Consider the following 13,084-nt stretch of genomic DNA (forward strand, 5'->3'; position numbering starts at 1 on the left):
ATAGGATCAGGGATGTTGTGTTCCTGGTCATTGTAAGTAACGGTATTGCTGTAACGTCGCGATGTAAGAGCACATTATAGTATAGGATCAGGGATGTTGTGTTCCTGGTCATTGTAAGTAACGGTATTGCTGTAACGTCGCGATATAAGAGCACATTATAGTATAGGATCAGGGATGTTGTGTTCCTGGTCATTGTAAGTAACGGTATTGCTGTAACGTCGCGATGTAAGAGCACATTATAGTATAGGATCAGGGATGTTGTGTTCCTGGTCATTGTAAGTAACGGTATTGCTGTAACGTCGCGATGTAAGAGCACATTATAGTATAGGATCAGGGATGTTGTGTTCCTGGTTATTGTAAGTAACGGTATTGCTGTAACGTCGCGATGTAAGAGCACATTATAGTATAGGATCAGGGATGTTGTGTTCCTGGTCATTGTAAGTAACGGTATTGCTGTAACGTCGCGATATAAGAGCACATTATAGTATAGGATCAGGGATGTTGTGTTCCTGGTCATTGTAAGTAACGGTATTGCAGTAACGTCGCGATGTAAGAGCACATTATAGTATAGGATCAGGGATGTTGTGTTCCTGGTCATTGTAAGTAACGGTATTGCTCAGGGATGTTGTGTTCCTGGTCATTGTAAGTAACGGTATTGCAGTAACGTAGCGATGTAAGAGCACATTATAGTATAGGATCAGGGATGTTGTGTTCCTGGTTATTGTAAGTAACGGTATTGCTCAGGGATGTTGTGTTCCTGGTCATTGTAAGTAACGGTATTGCAGTAACGTCGCGATGTAAGAGCACATTATAGTATAGGATCAGGGATGTTGTGTTCCTGGTTATTGTAAGTAACGGTATTGCTCAGGGATGTTGTGTTCCTGGTCATTGTAAGTAACGGTATTGCAGTAACGTCGCGATGTAAGAGCACATTATAGTATAGGATCAGGGATGTTGTGTTCCTGGTCATTGTAAGTAACGGTATTGCAGTAACGTCGCGATGTAAGAGCACATTATAGTATAGGATCAGGGATGTTGTGTTCCTGGTTATTGTAAGTAACGGTATTGCTCAGGGATGTTGTGTTCCTGGTCATTGTAAGTAACGGTATTGCAGTAACGTCGCGATGTAAGAGCACATTATAGTATAGGATCAGGGATGTTGTGTTCCTGGTTATTGTAAGTAACGGTATTGCTCAGGGATGTTGTGTTCCTGGTCATTGTAAGTAACGGTATTGCAGTAACGTCGCGATGTAAGAGCACATTATAGTATAGGATCAGGGATGTTGTGTTCCTGGTCATTGTAAGTAACGGTATTGCAGTAACGTCGCGATGTAAGAGCACATTATAGTATAGGATCAGGGATGTTGTGTTCCTGGTTATTGTAAGTAACGGTATTGCTCAGGGATGTTGTGTTCCTGGTCATTGTAAGTAACGGTATTGCAGTAACGTCGCGATGTAAGAGCACATTATAGTATAGGATCAGGGATGTTGTGTTCCTGGTCATTGTAGGTAACGGTATTGCTCAGGGATGTTGTGTTCCTGGTCATTGTAAGTAACGGTATTGCAGTAACGTCGCGATGTAAGAGCACATTATAGTATAGGATCAGGGATGTTGTGTTCCTGGTCATTGTAGGTAACGGTATTGCTCAGGGATGTTGTGTTCCTGGTCATTGTAAGTAACGGTATTGCAGTAACGTAGCGATGTAAGAGCACATTATAGTATAGGATCAGGGATGTTGTGTTCCTGGTCATTGTAGGTAACGGTATTGCAGTAACGTCGCGATGTAAGAGCACATAGATTTATCTTCTTTGAAAGGTTTAATTGAAATGAAGATGAGGTAAAATATTTTACGAAAAAGTGATACAAAAAGCACACATTTATTTTTCCCCTCATTTGACGGCACAGTATTGATTTTTTGTTCTTCTGTTTTTATATTAAAAACCTTATATTAAAACTTGATATATATCTAGATTAAAATTTGTAAAGATTAAAACTAGTGTACCAAAGTATGTTCAAGTATGTTAATTAAAGGCCAGATATCGTGATTATTGGTGGGAGGCGTACAATTAATTCACTGCACATGCGCGGTTATTGGACTACCAAGCTCGGAAACTGTTGCCGAAAAGTTTCAATAGCCGATATGCGTACGATATTGTACACACTGTAGTGTATACGCTGTGTGTACGCTAATATAGGTAACACGCGGCGAAATTACAGTACGCTACCATACACATCATACCGTTACGATTCCAAATATATGCGAACATATAAGCGCACAAAAAATATCCCAAAAGACTTGTTTTGTAAGAAGCCATTTTCCAATAGGGGGGGGGTGGGTGGGGAGGGAGGGAGGTGCCGCAGTTCGTCTTAATGGCATTGTCAAGTCATAGAAGAACCTGTTTCTTTCCATGAAGGTGCATGATGACTACGAATCGCCTACATTACATGTCAAAGCCAAGATAAGGAGTCACCATGCATTGTTACCTATGTTATTGTATGGTATGGTATATATGGTACCGTACGGTATAGTATAGTATTAGTAAGGTATATGACATTGGTCCGGTATGCACAAAACGTTATCATAACATTTTTAAAAGAGCTTCTAAAATATGTTTTCATAACGTTCAATGTGGTGTTATAAAAACGTCGGCATAACGTTTTTATGAGGTATTAATGTTATAATAATGTTATATTAATGTTTTAACAACAATTTTTTTTTGAAATAATAGCCTGAAAACGTTTTCGTGACATATTTATTACACCACAAATAACGTTATAAAAAAAACGAAACGTTTTAGTAACGTTATTAAAACGTATCGGTTTGCTGGTATTTGGTCCGGTATGTGAGATGGTATAGTGTACGGTATATCATATGATGTAGCCTTTAGTGTGGCATGATTCGATATCGAACCTTAATGTATCGTTTCCCACCCCGATTAATTTATGATTACAAAAACAACAATGGGTAAAATATTGCCAATTATCTAAGGAGTGTAACTTGAATAAAATTTCCTATCATTGGATCAAATACCATGTAATAAATCACATTTAAGTTGCAGCCTGCTACCCACCCTTAAGGTCATTGTTTGTAGACCATGAAATGACCTACCTCTACAAAGAAACAATAAAAGAGTATAAAGGAATAGTATGTCACACCCCGTGACGTTACATCTTTCTTGGTACCAATGTTTGGAAACAACAAAGGAATATCCAGCCGTTTATGACGAAAAGAGATATGTAACATGACTGGTGTAGATATGATTTCACGTAGGGATGCATTTACAAAATTATCATCATTCATAAAAGACTCAGTGGGTTGACTATTTTAGCTGCAACTTTACACCAGGTTCATGCAACAAACACAGCGTGAATTAAAACAAAAGTTGACTTGTTTTCGAAATCGAAGATAGTCCTTCATCCTTCTCTGACCTTCATAACGCGAGTATGTAAACTTGAAATGAATTAGATGTAGTCTGAACCTTTGTATTGTAACAACAGGTCCATCGTTAAATTTATACTCTCACTGCGGGTCAATACGGCTGTTATACAAGATCAAATTCCAAACAAAATGAAAATAATTTTTCCGTCGGCAAATAAATTTGACTATTATTCGAGGAAGAGCAAAGTATCATTACAGAGATAACTTATACGAACGTACATAATAAATAGTTTCATGTTCATTGACGATTCATTAGAATAAGGTTACTTAAAGTTCGATGAATTTAATAGGAAAACCACCAATAAACAAGGAAAAGTATTTCACGTAATGTGATTATGTGTGTAGTAGTGTGTACCACTTCTGTGACGTCACAGTTCTGTGAAAGCGTTTGTTTATGTTATGTCGAATTTTCTCTGATATATCTGAACCTGTGAAACCTTATTGAAAGATTTATTCCACCAAAGAAACTCAGTAATCAGTAAGTAATCCACGTTTGAACTATAATCCACATAGTGTTATGTAATTATGTGGTGAACTTTGGACTATATGCATTCATGTTGTAAAACACATAAAAGCAGTAATAAGATTGCTCAGTGTATGACGTATACATTGCTGTATAAACCTAGAAATGTCCTCTTATGAAATCGAAGTAATATGCTCATTAAACACGGACACTCAAACAGATTGGCAGTACTAAGTTGTGAAACGAAACGTGTAAGGTATATGGACGTGAAATATTGTAGTCTTATTATGTCTGTTTGGCGTTCTATGTTGAAGGGCATATATTGAGAAGCTGAAATATATTTTAGGCTGACCGGAACGGCAGAGTGTACTGTGTTTTATACCCAGACACCCTAGAGTGGTTATCCAGAATATCACATCCATCGCTTTTCTCGGTCACCATGTAATATTACTGTATATGTTTTGCTCTGAAATATACGCAGGTACCCAATAATGGGTATCCAGGGCCAAACCACATCATTTGGTCTCTTTGAACACTACATATATTGTTCTGAAATACACCCAGATACCCAATAATGGGTATCTAGGGCCAAACCACATCCTTTTGGTTCATTGAATACTATAGTAATGGTAAATACTGTGTGCTTTGAAATACTCATGCAGATACCCAATTGAATGGGTACCCAAAGTATCCAATTAATTGCTCGCCTTGACCACTTAATGTTTTTAATGTAATGTTGGGTTGTGTCAATATGCATACCATAATTATGTTAGGCCTTACTTAGTCAAGAAACTGGGTAGGATAGAGTACTTTCTATTGGGTCGATAAATTAAGGAGGACCTTAACCCCCCCCCCCCCACCCTACCCTTGAATTACGTCACTGGCAATTACACTATTGAAACATGTTGACCTCAACTGACCGTGTTATTCAGAGTGATTGCTGTGCTCTCTCTAAGTTCCCAACTCTCTCACCCCCCTCCTCCCACCCCGCCTCCCTCCCCTCGTGCACTCCTGCGTTCATATCGGTAAAATGGCATCCAAGTCTACATCTTGCATCTTCAAAACTTTCTGTGGTTTTATATCTGTTTTGGTTAGGAGCGGTATTACCTTCCACTGAACCGCTCTAAGTCTCATTAATGTTATGAATCTGTATACGGAAGGAAAACATTAACAATATATCATGTTTATAATATTATTTTAAACAAAATGTATATGTCAAGTTTACAGGCTTTGCTGTGAACATTCTTTTGTTTTGTGATTCGTAAAACCTTAGCGTGATGAACAACGAGGAATTTGAAACGATAACGAGAAGTTTTTAATGAGTAAAGCTCAACCATATACAGTCATTCAAAAATAGCAACATAAACGTCGTCTTATAAAGAAAAACAAAATCATAAAAACAGATTTGCAGAATGAGTGGTGTCTGAGGACGACCCAGTAACTTATATGACTCCATGAACCCGTCGCCATATTCTCAATCCGTGACGTTGTAGATCAACGGAACAAAAACCATGATACCATTAAGTAAATAGACAACTAGTAAAATATGTACTTGATGAAATATTGTCGATTTTGTTACATGGACTGAAAGACCAGTGGCGGGGAGGGGGAGGGGTGGAAAGGGCTGCCCCACCTACATCGTCAGTCGGGACATAACGTTTCATAGAGTGATTTTCTCAAAATTAAAATGTATTTATTAGCACAACATTGCGTTTATATAGACATAGTATAGCCTAAGTATTGCCTAAGAATAAACGATTTGACGTCTAAACTTCAAATGGCTTTCTTTGGGAGGTCCCCCACATCCCCTACATGGGAGTCCGTTTGAATGCCCCAAGTACCGAACCTCCTCATGTATATAATCCTTGATTCGACCTCTGCCCCTTCCATAAAGGTTCATGCCTGTACCTAATCAGTCTGGAAAATTTTGAATTTAGCCCCTCCCCCACTCACCACTGTTGAAACCCTGCGCACGCCACTGGTACCACCTATCTATCAACACACAACCCCCTAAAAATGATTTAGGTATATGCATCTGATTTCATCTTCAAAGTTTGTTTACATAATCTACCGCATGTTTGAATTACTCTCACAAAATAACAATGGCAAATTTATTACTCCCTTTTTCTTGCTAAATTGTCTACACTGGTTTAGACTTGGACGAATGACTAACCCTAAAGAAAATAAAAAGCTTTCCGTCTGCATAGGGATTGGTTGCTGCAGACGCAACCAGCTGCTTCAAGAGAATACGAAAGTGATCCGGAATCTTGAGTTCACTGTGTTGATATTTAATTCTTATCGATGTCTGATAATAATCAATCAATCGATCGATCGATAATCGATCGATCGTTTGTCAAAACGAACACAACTGTGGCTTTGGACATTTCAAAGCGGAGGAAGTGTGTGAGCTTTAAAGCTGTTTGCTGTGTTTGGATTAATCTGTACGCTGTTTACTGTATACTTTTAACCAAGGTTCGATGAGTTTTCAGTGGCGTGACTATATTTCATAGTTCATACGTGCATGCATGCGTAGAATGTCTTTTCGTCCAACTTGACACAAACTCACTGAGTTGGTAATTAGCTCATTACGTGAATCCCCCGATGGCGTAACAACCTTCGCCTAGATTTCTTGTATGCAAATTAAGATTACACAAATTACACACACACACACACACACACACGCACACACATGTTTGTGTTTCATTCAGACCGAGGACCCCATTGTATTTTCCATTGTTCTAATCCACGTACCCTAACCTTAACAATACCCCATACAATAGAATTCTTCCGAGGACGTGGTGATTCTTTAGAAATCACAACCGAGGACCTGGAATTCTTTTGTTCAAGTCCTCGGTCGGATAAAAAACAAACGCACACGCACACGCACATACACACACACACATATATATATATATATGTATATACGGTATGTATATATGTATATATATATATATATATATACATATATATATATATATATACACACACACATATAAATATATTCACACACATATATATACACACACACACACATATATATATATATATAAATATATATATATATATATATATATATATATATATATATATACGAGCTAACGTCATACACGTTGTAAACATATAAAAGTTTTACTACGGATAAAGCAAAATCAAAGAGTTCTTTGCCTGTTAATGACATTGGCATACCACATTAACAACATATATATTATACCGTCTACATTTCTGCAGATGTTGCCTTAATTGGCCGGCGCCGACAGACAGGTTTTTTCGCAAACACATTCTCATTTGTTCTTTGATGTGTATACGTATAAATACGAGTCAAAACAGATTCATTCTTAAGCACGTAAAGTGATGGATTTTTTTTCTTTTTTTTTTGTAAATCATGTATTCATCTGTTTATAATTCTGTTCTATTGATGAAGCTTGCCGGAATAATACAATTATTCTGCCAAACATGAAAAACTAAAAGAGGTAAAAAAAAAAGAGACCGAAAAGAAGAAACAAACATCTCATTTTTATGAAAGCCTCACCTCTTAGCAAGTTCAGGGTCGTTTTGCATGTTACTTTTCATACTATAGCCTTCAGGGTGTAAATACGTCTGTTTTAAAAGTGGAGCATTAACTGCCTTAGGGGAGAATGTTTATTGTAATGTGTATTAGTTTACTCTGTAGGTTACCTTCGAAGAGTGTAATTATGCGACTCTACGGTGCATCAGCCTTCTAATTATATAAATTAAACTTCAGTGTTATATTTATATATAAAGACGTTACGGCATCTTAATTTACGAGGCTATAATTGTACAGGGTTTGATTGCAGACACGAGGTAAAGATAACCCTGCACTGAACGCTATATATAGGTTCGATCGAAAACTTACAATCGATTGAACTTTTACCTCTAAGAGTAACTATGAAAGGTCTTGACGAAATAGCAGTATATATTTATATATATATATATCCTATAAAAGAAACGCATGTTACAGTTGGTTAAATGTAGGTTCGGGTTAGAGCTAGTACAGACGATAAAAGGTAGGCCAAGGTCAGAACCCTCGTCACATCAATTCTAAGTCAACAGAATATGGGACGAAGTTGAAAATGTCTTTCTAAAGAAATTGATGATTATTATCGCAGTTTACGTCACCGTGAATTGTTAACTCTCATGACACTACACAATATATACTATACCAAATAGAAAAGGAGCCGAAGAATAAGATGTTGGCTAGAGATTTCAAAAACGTGGAACTATTTGCGTTAAATAGAATTAAGTGATCGAAAGTCATTTAATATAAGCAAAACTTCTCAATATATTATTATTGTTATTATTATTTGTCTTATTGACGAAATCAACGTTGCTGCTTATTTAAAGTAACATATAGGCCTAGTCCTACTTTTTGACCTGCGCTTGTTGACACGTGTAAACTATATATAACTTTTTGGCAGTTCTTTGTGCTTCATCGAAAACAATTTGTGTTTTTACAGGGAGGATTCGATGATAGACGACGATAAAAAAAAACTATCAAAAATGAGAGGACAGAATAATTAGTTATGTCTGCACGGGTCTTCCAGTTTAGTAGATACAATGGTGGTCCAGATGGGATATTGAAGATTTCGACTATTTTATGTCAAAATGTCTTCTTTTCTAAACTTTTCGAATTTCATTGTTTCCGCTTAATGTTGATATTACACCTATAGAAAAACAATGATTGTCGACGTTTCGACTAAAGATTCTTGTAAAAAACAAATGTGTCATCGCTTTATAAACGAATAACAAAATATTATACAAATAATGAATGGTTATGAGTGCAATAGTGCAAATATTTCATGAGTTGAAAGATGGAATTTTCCATTCAACGAGGCGCAGCCGAGTTGAATGGAACAAATTACATCTTTCAACTCATGAAATATTTGCACTATTGCACGAATGGAAACCATTCATTATTTGTTTTATACAACATATTATATTAAGATGGATAAAATGCACTCATGCAACAGATTGCTTTGAACCAACAGGTTTCTCTGCTCTCTTACCATTGAAAAAGTGCTACCAAAAAAGTATTGCCTAACCATGGTTCTATTTCATAGAGTGGAATAGAGCGGATTTTGCATGCAATCAACGAGCAATTGACCAATCAAATGCCCAGAATACAATTAGGTGTTGTATAAATGTAAATAAACCATATATTTTACCACGCTGTCAAATTGACCCCTCCAGATTATGAATCACAACTCCCCTCCCCTCCCCCTCCCCTCCCCTCATCTCACCGGGTCTAACTGCCACGTAAATATTTCCCCGAGGTTTAAACCATTTTCATTACGTATATTATTATCTGCATAGACTCAAGTTCACGATTATAATTATAACCTTCCTTTATGAATATAGTTTTCAGACTTACAGAAGTTTGAGCAACTATCATATATCTTATCTAGGGCAATATAAATGACCTTTGACGAGAGGGTCCTGGTTCTACGAAACAGCAACTATCAAGGACACTGCAGGAGGTGTCGCTTCGGGTTGGCCGGATTTCACAGTTCTTTCAAAACTTGTGATCTTTGACATCTAGGTCAAAAAGTAGAACGAAGGATATTGCTAATATGGCTATATCGACATTGTATTCGTAAAAAAAACATTGGCGAAAATGACAAAAATAAAATTCTCACTTCAAAAACGTGTAGTAAATGTCATCAAAAAAAGTATTCAATACTATTCATTGAAATTTTGAAGACAAAAAAACTGATATAAAAACAGCGAATTTAAGCAAAACGCACCGAAAAACCATTGTTCTTAAACATTCTCAAAAAGACCTTGACAGTGGAAGTATAATGAAACGCTTTACAATGGGATACTTATGGGTGATTTTTTTTTTAAATACAAAATTCGTCGTTTTATGAACCTTATATATATATATATAACCTACGCATGAGATATGTACATTGGCTGACTTACGGTCTCGACAGAACAAAACAAAATACTAACACGCACCGTATACCGAATTAATATTCAAGGATCACGAAACTTCGTATTTTTGCACATTCAGGGGAAAGAAAAGAACGTGCTGGCTAACAATACACGTAAGTACAGTCGATTATTCACGGAGCCAATGTGAATCCCTCTTCGTCGTTGATATATAGGCCTACCTGACATGTGGCAACTTATTCCCTTCGCCTTTCGCAATTCATGCGAAGCCTGATATCTCGTAACATGAGGAAACGACTGGTTGTCAAAGACCTGTCAATTCGGCTACGCGGCGATCTCTTTGATCATTGGCTTGAGCGACGCTGGTATTACACGCTCGATTGGTGCGTTCATACGTTTACGCCATTTTGCATTTTATGCCATCTTTAAAAGTGACGGCGTCAACAACACTATAGAAGGCGGGAAGATTCTTAAATCGTCCGTGACATTATAAACACGGCATTCATGCTCACGTGATAGGATATATAGGAGTGCCGTAGAACAAGCATAGCTGGTGACATAGCTGGAGACGCAATCTCGATGAATGAAGCCTGCTTCAGCACCTTGTCGGCACTTTTAAAAATGTCTTTGAAGTCTTAATTCGGAGCGCGAAGTCACCTGCTTGCGATATCAATTCTTTAGAGCCTATGCAAGTGAACCAGGCGTAATAAATATCACTGCGCTAAAGCACCAGCACGGTAACTTCATTTGTATTATAGATGATCCCCAATCCATATAAGAAAAGATTGTTGAGTTATTGACGTCATCATTGCGTCACCGTTCACCTTCTTAATAGTTTATATGTTGAATTGAGTGATTCATATCGTAATATTTTGCTGGTGCTTGTATGATGTTTAAACTAAAATAAGGTATGTGTAGGCCTATAGCCATAATGCCTTCGACTTATCCAAAATGTCTTGTCAATTTAGAAGGCGTTGACGGTTCTGTTAGGTCAATATTTTATAGCCCCCCCCCCCCCTCGCAGTTTTCACTCCAACCCACCCAACCCCTCACTCTTGTCGTTCCAACCATCACCCGTATACGTAGACTTACCTGTGTAAAGTCCAGTATAAAATTCAACTCAATGGGGCAAGTGTAATTCCTGTAATTAAGGTATATACATCTTGCTTTAAATACTGTAGAAACAAAATTCGTAGTAGGTAAAATGAAAGAAAATTAAACACGTAAAATGCAAAAACAGCTAACCAAAATATTTATTATCAAACATTTCTGGGTTTCCTTTTCTGTCAATTTTGTAATTTATTATTATTATCGTTTTTCCGACCATATAATCAGTTTCCCAATATTCAGAAACACGTCAGTTTTGTCTAAGGAAAACTCACTGGAGGGAAGTTGGCTGATACTTTTCATTTAAATCTATATCATACTTATTATTTGTCGTAGAATTGATATGCCAGGGTCCAAAATAATTGAAAGTTTTTGTTAGCGGGTCATTTTTCTGCATGTTCATTTTTTTTATTATGCTTAAGTATATAAAATATGTTTATAATTGGAATGGTCAGTTCGAGAACATACTATTGAGGATAACGTCAGATTCTCTGTTCCGCTAATTATTAATTTAGCTTTTCTTTTTGCTCTACATTCGTTTTAATGATCGCCGTCACAAATATAGTGTATTAAATGAAAGTGAACCATATACCTACATTGTATAGCTAACATTCTCCTTTTACGTCTTGATGGGCTATGCAGGCCAGGCCGGGCACAAGAGCCCCCCCCCCCTCCCACATGTAGACTATATCCGTTCCCCATCTGTGCCACCATAATTACCATAATGTTTATAACACAAACTTCACAAGTTGCAAAATAGCGTTTTGTAACCCTCCTTCAATTATTGGTGCCCCCTTCATAAGTCGTTGCTGCGCCTCCAACTCATTCAGCATTCCTGGCTATACGTACCATGTTTTATGTGATAAAATAGACTCTACAATTCAGCCAATCAGATTGATGGATGAACTTTCGATTTTGTAATGTTGTTCAGTTCGCATTACCTCACCTGCATGTGAAATAATAAACTACAAATGCATAACTTAATGGGCCCTACCGTATACTTTAGTGCCAGTGCACGCTCACGCTGGTGTAAAAATCAATATTGTCTCCCTCTCTTCCCCTCTCCCTCCCTCTCCCCGTCCCCCCGTCCCCCCCCCCGTATGTATTGTCCAGTCTTACAATATTTACCAAGAAAATACATCCGGTCGGATATTAATGACATTATCTTGTACCAAGTAGTATGTGACTCGATAATTTTGAAGATTTTTGCGGTTTTTCCAATAATGAACAAACAGTTTGTGACTCGGCCGCAAACAATCAAACTGAGGTCGCACTACTTAAACTCAGATAAAAGGCTTAAGTTCGTGTGCATCTTCAAATCACTTCCCCCCGTAAAATCACGTTTATTTCAAATTTTAGGACGTTGTTTCCAGAAGGCTCAGATTCAGGAATTGAAGAAATTATAAACAGTTCTTATTCAGTAAAATAAGGAAATGAATAATGGAAAATTGACTGGGAAATAGTTAGACAATGAAAAAGAGCTCAACTTCTCACTCTTTTCCATGTTAAAAATCCCTATTGTTAATTGTACTCAGGGGTAGGAGCCGGGGGGGGGGCATTGGGGAAACTTTCCACCCAATTTTTTCCAAAATAGCAAATGTGCCCTACTGCCAAATAAAATGTGCCCCTTTGATGAATAACTGTCTTTTGGATATCTTATTCTATACATGCTATTTTATATAATGGCATATCATATGTTTGTAGCACGGTTAACAACAATCTCAATAAATAGTATTGATAGCATACTAACACATAATATATATTTAAGTGATATGGCCGGTGTGCATCGGTTTATAGCATAACGAGTGGTGGTTGTGGAATGAGAAAGTGCCCCTCTGATGTTGTGCCCCCCACTTTTTGGAAGCTTCCTACCCCCCTGATTTTACTGCATGTCAGTTCTGCTTTCACAGCGCCCTGTGAATCAATTGTAAGTTGAAACAGGTCCATCACTGGGAGTCTCATCTCACTCGAGTCGCATTTTCTATTGACTTGACTTTACTCGAGTCAGCAACCTAAAATGACTTGACCAGACTTCTAGAGTCGTCAAACCAAAGTGATTTTACTTTGCTAGAGTCATCTCATGAAAATGACTTGATTTGAACCGGACTCGACCGTCACTTGACTCGAGTCAAGGTAAGGACTCGTTTGAAAACAAGGGACTCGA

Source organism: Apostichopus japonicus, chromosome 3 (genome assembly GCF_037975245.1).
Source record: "Apostichopus japonicus isolate 1M-3 chromosome 3, ASM3797524v1, whole genome shotgun sequence".
NCBI classification, from domain to species: Eukaryota; Metazoa; Echinodermata; class Holothuroidea; order Aspidochirotida; family Stichopodidae; genus Apostichopus; species Apostichopus japonicus.